The sequence below is a fragment of the Adiantum capillus-veneris genome, chromosome 3, assembly GCF_014529385.1.
Source record: "Adiantum capillus-veneris isolate H3 chromosome 3, ASM1452938v2, whole genome shotgun sequence".
NCBI classification, from domain to species: domain Eukaryota; kingdom Viridiplantae; phylum Streptophyta; class Polypodiopsida; order Polypodiales; family Pteridaceae; genus Adiantum; species Adiantum capillus-veneris.
In genome coordinates this window covers 177277541-177288379 of record NC_140933.1, presented here as the reverse complement: position 1 = coordinate 177288379, position 10839 = coordinate 177277541, and the positions used below count along the sequence as shown (strand labels likewise).

Genomic DNA, 10839 nt, shown 5'->3' with positions numbered 1-10839 from the left:
TTGCAAGCAAATGGTTCCATTTGACTACATGTCATTTGTAGAGCAACTAAAGCTTTTGTGTCAAGTTCTACAAATTGTCACGAGTTTCTTGCCATGTGGCGAGATAGAACAACATGGCTCATGGAAAATAACACAAAAGAAAGAAATATCAAGGAGCTTTGGGATGGTCAAAAGATTAAACTATGCAAAGAATTTTGGGATCCGAATGCTCTTTGGGAACTCCCTGTTATTTGTGATAATGAACTTTGCAAAAAAATCTACAGGGCCTTTCCTCTTTCTATGAAAAGTCAAGAGCTTGTTCATGGTTGGAATGCTCAAGAAAAAGAGTATGCCTTTCGATGCACAAAATGTAGGGGATGGATTCAAAAACAGCAACAAATGTCAGGGGTAAGAATCTTTTCCATATTGTAGTGATATAGTGATTAGTCTTGAATCTTAAGAGCTGGCCAAATTTTACGATTTCATAAATTGCATGCATCTATTTCTTTCTATTTTTGTAAGTTTGCATACCAACAACTGATGCAAATGTTAATAGTTTTTATTCATTTCTATTGGATGTAATTTTAGTCCTTGCAGATGTCTCTTTTACAAAATAATTTTATCTTTATGATTGTGGCTTGAAGGGGGATCCAAGGAATTTTGCAATAGTTTGTCATTGGGATGGATTTCAAGCTGCAAAAACTAAACAAAAGGAGGTTGGAATTCTGGATATGTGCATTGTCAATGCAAAAAAAGACAATAAAATTGGCCCTCTACCTCTTCTTTTTATTCCCTGCAGCTTGATTCAGTTAGAACAAAGACATGGAGACATTTTACAATATTTTTTGACTCCTCTAATAAACGAACTCGTATCTTCGTTTGTGGATGGATTTATGGTGCAATATTGCTATCCGACACAACTCATTACAGATGGGCTTTTTAATGATGACCAAGGTCAATATAGGTTGCGATCATTATTGATGTTTTGGACAGGAGATCATCCTGCGCAGTGCAAATTGGGTTTATTAAAAGATGGCGGAAAGAATGGTTGTCGTAGAGATTGTCCAGTAACAAGCAAGGTGAGCCAACAAGGAAGAATCCCTTTTTATGTTTATGATCAAAATACATTACAAGGTCGGAATCCAGCCCCCAAAAGGAAGGTCGATCAAATGTATGAAGCGATAGGTCTCTCAAAGCGAGAGTCCACAAAGAAAGGAAAAGAGGAAAAACTTTCAAGTGCTGGCCTTACAGGTGAATCTTGTTTATGGGTGTTATATGACCTTTATGGTTTTGATATCAGCAAGGACTTGGTTTATGATGTTATGCATATTCTTGCATTGAATCTTTTCAAAAAGTATATAAAGAGTCTTTTTGATGGATCAAGTAATCAACAAAAGAAACTCATAGATACATGTACCCAAGAGGCTATCTTCGCAATACCGAAAAGTTACAAGAATCAAGGGCGATGGCCTTCGTTCAATCCAAGCCAGCATCATAACATGTTTATAGCCGAGGAGCACCAAAAGTTTGTAATGTGGTGTCTACCCCATATATTGAACATGGTGACAAGCATCAGCAGGGAGATGAAGGACCTTGGAATGTTGCTGATAGATATTGCTCATATCTTCTACAACTATACAAGGTCTCATGGCTGGTCACAACAAGATTTTGAAGTGGTGCAAAAGTTACTACTATCATGGCGAATAAGATCAGAAGAGGCTTTTGGACCGAATGCTTCTCTCTTGGAGCATGTTGTTGGTAAGAAGACCTTCAATTTGAAAATCAGCTTTCATAAGTTTTGAAGCTCTAAATTCAGTTTGGTGTACCTTGAGAGTATAAATAGCTAAACAATTTTCAATGTAAATGTGATTGTAGGAAATGCAGAAATGCTTGATGACATACTACAATTTGGTGGACATGATGGTATGTGGTGTTACAGATACGAAAGAGCTGTGAATGGGGTTGTTTCTATACCCACCAACAACAAGGCAAATGAAATGACGTATGCTCATCATCACAACAGGGTTTTGATTACGAAGACAAGACAAAATATAAAGGTAGAAGAAGATGGCTTGCAACCACAAGAGCGACTATTAGTGTTTATGCATACTTGTTTGCAAAAGCCAGAGGGTACTCTTTTTGATAGAGATCTTAGTCTTTCATGTGAAGAATGGCACAAACAAGGTGTCCTTGTTGCAACTTCGGAGAAAGTAGCACTAGATCTTTTCCAAGCATGTGATCTTCTAGATCCTTGTCCATGCAAACATGTTTTGGATGCAAAGGGAGTGCTTGTGGGTCCAGAAAAAAGGAAATTCAGGTCTATGGCTGATTTTGAAAGATCATATCTTGAATCTTTTTGGAGGTCTGATCTATTTGTTCATGAACTTGCTACATTTAGTAAGGTGTTTTTTAAGGGAGAAAAATACAGTGTCAATGACAATGTGATAGCCTTTTGCAACCAGCAAGAAGGTATTGGATTGTGCGAAATTCGAGAGTTCTTCTTTCATGAGAGCCATCACAACATTGAAGTATTCTTTGTTGGAAATTTTGCCAACAATGGAGAAGAACTGGATGGATTGCCAAGGAATGAAGTCACCGGTATGAAGGTAATTTCAGCATTGGAACTCCACAACAGGACCTTGCAAATAAAGTCAATTTCTAACCTCAAGCATAAATGTTTCCTTCTACCTTGTGGTGAAAGTGGAGACAACATTGTCTATGAGATGCAAGATGATGAAGTTCGGAAGGGTTTAGTAAAGCTTGGATTTCAAGGTTACCCTCCACCTTGGGTAGTATGTGGTGACATTGTCTTGGCAAACCTACATAACGATTTGGATAATCTTCAACATTCAGTTGTGCGAGACATTTGCAATCAGTTACACAAAGTGAAATTGGCAATATTGAGTAAGATGACAGCAGATGAGTGGGAGGTTGTGAAGGAGGAGGACACATGGAGAGATATGAATGTCTGTTTGAAGGTCTTGTCAGGTTGGATTCCATTAGGAGCTGGAAACATTGAAGAGGCAAGTGATACCATTTGCAATACGACTCGTTTTAGACATGAGGAAATCTAAAACGGATAAGATGTCTATAGTTTTATGCTTTGTTCCTAAGGTATCTACATGTCTAAACAAGATAAGCTGCTCAATACTGTATGCAAGGTTTATGCTCCTACACCTTATTTTGAAGCGATTGTAACGAAATAACATGTATGTACACCTACTTGAGCATTACTGTTAGTAGGTGTATTTGCAATTTTCATGATAAAAATGACAATTATCATGGTTTTTAATGACGACGAATGACTTTGTACATCGTAAAATTGAAATGGACAATTGCTTTTGGCTTTTTAATTGCATTGCAGGATTATGACTGAAAACATTGGAGAGCTGGAGATTATTTCAAGTACTTTGAGAGGCCTCAATATAGACAATACTCCAAGTTCAGATAAATTTATTTAAATGGTAAGTTATTACACGTCTTTTGAATGCTAAATCTTTCTAATATACGTTCTATCAATGGCTCATTTTATTAGTTAATCTCTTTCATGCTTGACACATACTTTGTTTAAAGCTCGATTGCTCTTAAAGCCTTGGCTTTTACATTTATAGAGATAGTTTGGATAACAAAAATGTCATTGGCTTCCAAAATGTTGATAAGACCAGCTTTAAAGATGATCTGGGCAAGTGCTTCACGGTTGAGGAGTTGTTGCATTCATTTGCTCTTGAAGGAAATCTGAGGAATACCAAGGTTTTTGCACCAGTATTGACTATGAAAAATCTACCTGTTGTGCTTGCAACAGCTAATCCAACCTCACTCTCATCACCCTCGCTAGGTGTGATAGCAACTGTTAGATCAGTTGGTAGTGGGCTTGTCGGGAAAGAGACTAAGTTTGAGGTTGCCGAAGGTGACACTGCCTAGATTGCAAATGCTATAGTCAAGGATGTCGGCAAGCATGGAAAGGCTGGAGTTGTTGGTAGGGATGTTGATGATGAGATTGATTCCAAGGTTGTTGGAGTTAGAGTAGGGGTTGCCAGCTATGAAGAGGTTGGGTTTGCTAGTTGGAGTTAGAGCTGGGGTTGCCAGCCATAAATAGGTTGGGTTTGTCAACAGGGATGTTGAGGTGGAGGTTATAGAGGATGTTGGGGTTGAGAACAAAGAGGCCAGGGTTGCCAGCATGGTGGGGTTTGCCAGTTGATGAGAACCACACGTGCCCACATGGGTTTGCAATTGGGTTAGAGGCAACAACATTCATAGTCAAATTGGTTAATTCACACAACATGTCACGTGCGCACTTCACTTGCGCTACGTGGACATACTTCTGCTATAATCTAGCATGAGTCATTAGCTTAGAACAGAGCCTGGCACCTTTGTGAGCCTCTAGCAGGACATGCATGTCGAGACCGGTTATAGTTGCATACCCTCTCTCGCACAGGACAACATTTCACCATGTAGGTATTTTGCCGCATGTGAACCACCTCTTAGCCTGGCTTATTTAATAAGTCACTTTTCAGCCTATTATTTAAATGGTCGTGGGGCTGAATTAAACCCTGCTCGATCCAACATTGGTACAGCTGAAGGTGGTCGGCTCATGGAAATACCAGGAGCAGGTGCATGAAGCTTTACAGGAGGATATCTGAATACTTGGGCACGTACTAGATGTAGATGGGAACAAGTGTTCTTGTGATGTGTATGTGTGATATGTTGATGGTCGAGTCATGGATTTGAGCTCTATTGGTAGGGATGTCTCAAGTGCGAGAACTATTGATATTTTTGGTGGATTTTGATATGTTGTGTGGTTTGGGTGTTACGGCTTGCCGTGTGCAGCTCTTGAGGGGAAGCTATGCTTGATCGGTGGACGAAATCAACCAGCTCGAAGTTTGTGATGACCGTGGCAGTCGTTGTCTCTAGGGACTGGGATCAACCAGGATCTCGCCGACCGGGGACTACCGTCGTAAAGACATCTATGCATGATTGGTATCGAAACTATGATGCCTACCACCAAGCACATCATTGGCATCAACATAGCCGGGCGAAACTCAAAAAGAATCAATCACCGATCACCTTGTGCGGGAATGCTACCCAATTGGGGACGTTAAAAAAAAAAAAAAGGAACTTTTGAAAAAAGCCTGCAACAGAGAACGAGCAGCACAGGGAAAGTGGCGCCACCTGGTGGCCATGCAAAAGCAAAAAATGAGGGCCATAAGGAGATGGCGTTAACTGCAGAGGTGGCAGTCTGAGAGCGTTGGAAGAAGGGTTGCGGGCTCTGTAGCTTGCATGGGAAAGTAGCGCCACTTGGAGGTTTGCATGGGAGGGCGGTCAGTTTTGGACAGAGGTGGACGGGGTTTGATCGGGCTGCTGCAGGGGGCCGTAGAAGTGATAGGAGGGGCTGCAGTTAAGGGCTACAGGGAGGATGGTACAGAGAGTAAATATGATTCAAGGTGTATGAGAGCTAGCCAAGGGCCGGGGGAGCAGCGAGAAAGGAGGACTAGGAAAAGCCGCGGGCTTCCTGGAGGAGTCTGCATGTGTGGAGCTTGGGAAGACCAAGGGGGCATTTATTGGAGTCATGACGGGCTGCAGAACTGACAGAGGTCGCCATGAAGAGGGGGCCAGCGCTGAGAAGGTGAAGAGACCGCCAGCAAGGGAGGCTCAAGGCTGTGACCAAGGGGGGTCCATCCAAGGCCATCACTGAGTAAAGAAGCAGCCAGAGAGGTGCTGCGTGAGGTGGTGGGGGCTGCATAAGGCGAGAGAGAAGAGCTCCATCTGGTGGATAGAGGAGGGGTGTCCACTTGTGGAAGGGCTCGACTGGTGTGGAAAGAAAGGTGCCGTGAGCAGAGTAACACAAAGCCATGTTAAGTTTTGGGGGAGCGCGCTGGTTGGAGGGAGTTGTTATGCAAAGGGCTAGCATGTTGGGGATGCCCATAAATTGAAAAGGTGCCGCTGCAAGCTGCGGATAGCTAGACGCCAAGGCACAGGGAAGCACGAAGGAAAGAGTACAAGAGGAAACATGAGCAGGGATAATCTCCAAAAGCCGAGGAAGGGTACCAGGTTGCTCCAAAGCATGCAATTGACAGTCACCATCATTGTATTGGGATTGTGTTGATGTGATATATAGTTGGCTTGCGTTTTTTGTTGAGCTTGCCATCGATCTCATCTACGGCTCATCGTTTGCCATATGCCCGTGGTAGCATTGGCTCCGGGATTGTGTGTGTGTGAGCAAAGAGGGAGGGAGAGAATGATTGAGTGAGCAATTATATGTGTGGTCGAGGCGTGTGTCGCCTCCCTGTGTGAGTGTGTTTACAGTATTGGGATGAGTGTATGCATTGGTGGGTACAAGTGTGGGATGGTAGTTTGTTGACAAATGTTTGCGGTTATGGTCGAGTGTGTGTAGCCGTGACTGCTCGTAGGCGAGTCGGTGTATGGGAGATTGGCAGATAGTGTGTGTTTGTATGTGATTCTGTGTGGTTAGGGGTGCGGAATTTATCCTGGGCTATAGAGAGGCAAGTGTAGAGTGTGCTGGGTTTGTTCCCTCTTCCCCTTTTCCAACGTGTTAAGTAGCCCATAGGGCGCTTGTAGAAGCCAGAGAACTAGGGAATTTGTAGGGCACCAAGCCGTGCCGTAGTAGCCAATAACAACCCAGCGTTTTCTCAACAGGACAAGCCATGATGACCAACGTTTTTCAGCCATAATGACCAGCGTATTCAGCCATGATGATCGGTGTTTTCAACCAGCATGAATGACGTTTTCAATGAAGACAGCCAGCGTTTTCAGTTGTGAAGCGGCAACAGACCTCAACCTAGCCTCGTCGTTGGTTGCAGACCCCTTACCATCGACACTGCTAGAAGATTCCGGCATTCAGCCATAGTGTCGTCGTCGTCGTTACTGTCGTCCACACAGTAACTCAACACTCAGTACCCCTTGTGCCAGACCCCATCGTCGCCGTCATCGTCATTGACATAGACTCCATCAGTACCTCGTTGTCGACATCATCGTGGTCGACATAGACCCCATCGATACCTGGTCGTCGTCGACATAGATTTATAGAACCTAATCGTCGACATAGACCCTATTAGTACCTTGTCGTTGTCAACATCATCGTCGTCGACATAGACCCCATCAGTACATCGTCGTCGACATTGACTGCAACAGTACCTCGATCGTCATTGTCGATCTTTACCAATGTGGTCACTCAAGCAACGGAATCTGAACTTTGGTGTTTTGTTTGCTAAGCATTTGGTGTTGAGAGGGCTAGATCAGTGTGACATAAAAAACACATTTTGTTACTCTGAAAACCCAAAACCCTGAAATAGCCGAAATGTTTTGTCGAAACTGCACGAAACGTCGGGTATTTTTTTAAAACCCGTTCTTGTGGCATCCTTGTCGCTTCCGATAGCATCTTGTATGTGGCCCTTGAGCGGTCTTCTTTATGTGTCCTTTTACATAACATTTTCTTTTATGTAGATCACTTTCATTCTCTCCTCACTTCTTTTTGCACACATGCACTCTCATAAAACCCTTAGTTGAGGCTTTAAAAGGAAAACTAGCTCTCTATTAAAGTGCAAAAGGAGGATAACATTTGTTCATAGACGACAGAAACTTGTAAATATCTATGTTGGCACATGGTATCAACTCATGCATAGAGTCACTCGCTTTTTGTTTGAGGTATGTTTGTATAATACAATTTACCCTTGTTGTCTAAATCGTGTGTATAATACAGTTTACCCTTGTTGTCTAAACCGTGTTTGCAACTAAATTTTTTTCATGTTTTACTCATGTGCAGGTTTTGTATTGGGATGACTTCTTATTTTGGACATTGAAGTGTTCTCTATATTTTCTCTTAGTTGAGAATGTTTGAGATAGGTTTGAAGTTCGACTTAATGATATAGCTTTCCTTTTTATGTACCTTTGTTTAGATGTTCTTTTCTCATTAGTGCATTACTTGTTCTTACTTGTTCTGTGGAGTAAAGATGATCTCCCATTTTAAAATGTAATTGGTGGTTGGCTTTTGAGATTCAAAATAAATAGGTAATAGTAAAAGAACTGTAGAGTATTCTTGTGGCTATTCTCTATCAATTTTTGAATTTTAAATCAAGCCTTTTCTTTTAGACTATGGTTAGTTATTTTAAATTTTTTCATAAAGTTTGGTTCTTTGAGTCATAAAAAATAATGAAATGTAATCTAAGAGAACGTGTCACCTTATGCTTATTCAAGATTTTTTTTTTTGAAATGACATAAGTTGATCATAACTTTTAAAGGATAAGTCTAATTCGTTTGAATGTTGTCTGATTTATGTCTCCACCAAGATTCAAATAGATAAAGGATTTTGGAAATTCATAAAAGTGGTCGTTTTTTTAAAGTAATGGAAATCACTAGCCAAAGAAATTTCATAGTGTGGGGAGAACAATCTTAATTCAGTTTCTTTTAATAGCTTTGGCACATCTATCAAAAGATTAATTTTTCTCTACAATTTAATTTTTTGGGCCATACCTTTGATGCACTTTGTATATTTGAATTCAAAATGAGAGCTACCTTCATTAGATATATGTTTGTACTTTATCAATTTGTTAAAAAAATAAAATACACTTCAATTATCATTTTCGTTAAAACAATGAAATACACTTCATTTGTCAAATGATAGAAGTGACAACGTAAGATTTCTTCTTTAATAAAAAGCTTAAGGTTATTAAACCTGAACTTTATATACCTATCTGTTTCATCCAAAGAGGACAATACATAAGCTATAATCAAACTATCTAGTCACCTATAGCAATCCACAAACAATTTGTTAGAGAAATAAGTTGGATGAAGTAGTCAATGCTCTTTTTGTATAGCTGTTAGAAATGTTTTCATCTTGTTAATGTCAAATTTTGGTTAAGTGAGATTTTTGATCTTGTTATGTGAATATATTTCACATGATTTTAAATTAAAAAATTAACTAGAGATTAGTTACATCTTCTATTTAACACAAAGAGCCACGAGTCATAGGTTTAAGATGTCTGTATAATTTAGGGTTGCAAGGGCTTGTGTAATCTCTTGTCTTGCTCATGCGGTCTTCTTGACAGTTTGTTTGTTTCAAGTCCTTTCGAGGCAACACACTTTCCAGTGGTAGTGGTTGCTTGTTGATGACAACTCGGGAGATCTCTTGGTGATGGGCACATTCGAGCCCCACCCTCCCCACCCTGTCGGATCTATCTGGTACGTCTATTTGTTTTTGCTATGTCAGATGGTCTCCCTTATTTGATCGGTGATTTTGGGATGGTTCAATCTTACTGCTTATGAATGTGTATGTTTTGATGATGCTTTGGCACGGTTTGTGCGTAGGGTTTACCATGTAAATTTTTTGATTAATTCAATTCTACTCACTGTGGTAAGTTTTTCAAAAAAATAAAAATAAAAAATAAATTCTACAAGTATTCTGTTTGGTTTCTTTATTAAAGCTTCAAAGACACAATCAATTTTCAAATGCACATTCTCTATCTTTTGAAGTAAGAATATCTATTTTATATATGCAATAATCACATTAAAAATTAATCACGTGATTTATATTTGCAACACTTCTAAGGAATTGTTGAATTAGAGGTAATGGAAAAAAAACTTTAAGATTGCTTTTTAGCTTTTATACGAGTACAAAAACAATTACTTTGTGCTAGTGCAAACACGAAGCATTATTGTATATTATAAATTTAAAATGTGGGCATCAATTAGGTGGCAATAGTACGTGACCCTTGCCCGACCATGTTTCATGGCTAATATTTAGAAGGGATAAGCATCTTCCCTCGTGGGCCCTCTGTTGCGTCGAAGAATAAAATCAAATAAACTGTGTGCATGCATATTAACTTAAAAAATAAAATTTGAATTATTTTTTATGGTTGTAATTTGGCATTCTTTTGTTTACAATCGTAGAACTTCTACATTCACATGGTTACGAGAGTCCTTGAAAAGTAACATTTCTTATGATGAGAAATTGTTTATTTTTCATGATGAGAAATTGTTCATCCATAGAAAGTGAAAGTTCTTATGTTGAAAGTGTATGTTAAAAAGCACACATTCTCATAGTGAAAATATTTTCACCTCGTGACAAAGTAAGGTTTATTATCATCTTCATGTTTCTCAAGTAAAGTGCAACTTGTAAATGTGTCACTTATTGTTATGCAAAATGAACAACTTGGTAAATCCGTGTTTCTAATATGCAAAATTTTCATGGATGTTTCTAATCATGATAACACGTTAAAAACTCCTGGTGACAGAGCTGAAGGGCAAGTGACAGGGCTGTAGCAAGAAAGGGCTGCCATCAAAGGGTAGAGAAGAGATTGATGCATGCCGTGAGGGCATTGGAGCACTACAGAGAGGGTCCTAGAACAGGCACATAGGGAAGAAGAGCCGCGAACGGCTGGCCGTTGTAAGGTAGAGGTTGAGTGGGAGCACTGGTTGCTAGAAGGCCGTGAGGAGTTGCATAATAGGTAGGGGGACCACCCTGGTGTTGGGCATGATCTACAAGGAGCTGCGAGGGTTGCCGACTGCACGATGTAGATCAAAAGGGAGTACGAGAGCGGTAGAGAAGTGGGCCTGCGTTGCATGACAGGAGGGAGCCAGTCCGAATTGATGAAATGAGCCAGGCCCGAGTGTGGGCTGACACTACAAGAAGTGCTTAATAGTAGCGACGCTCATAGTGCGACGCTCAAAACTGAAAAAGCATGACGTCGCTACATGCGTCGCTATAGGCGTCGCTATGTTACAAGTAACATAGCAACGCTCATAGAGACGCCTATAGACGCCGCCAGGGTTAAAAAACATAACCGAGATTTTTTCAGATCTCAGATCTGAGTTTTCACCGCTGTCGTGCAGAGTCCGGTTTCAGTT

The 10839-nt window shown here is 40.5% G+C and overlaps 1 pseudogene; it reads left to right on the top strand.

Moving 5' to 3' along the window:
- Positions 1–1538: 1538 nt before the first annotated feature.
- Positions 1539–5606, top strand: LOC147462242 (uncharacterized; annotated as a pseudogene).
- Positions 5607–10839: the final 5233 nt, after the last annotated feature.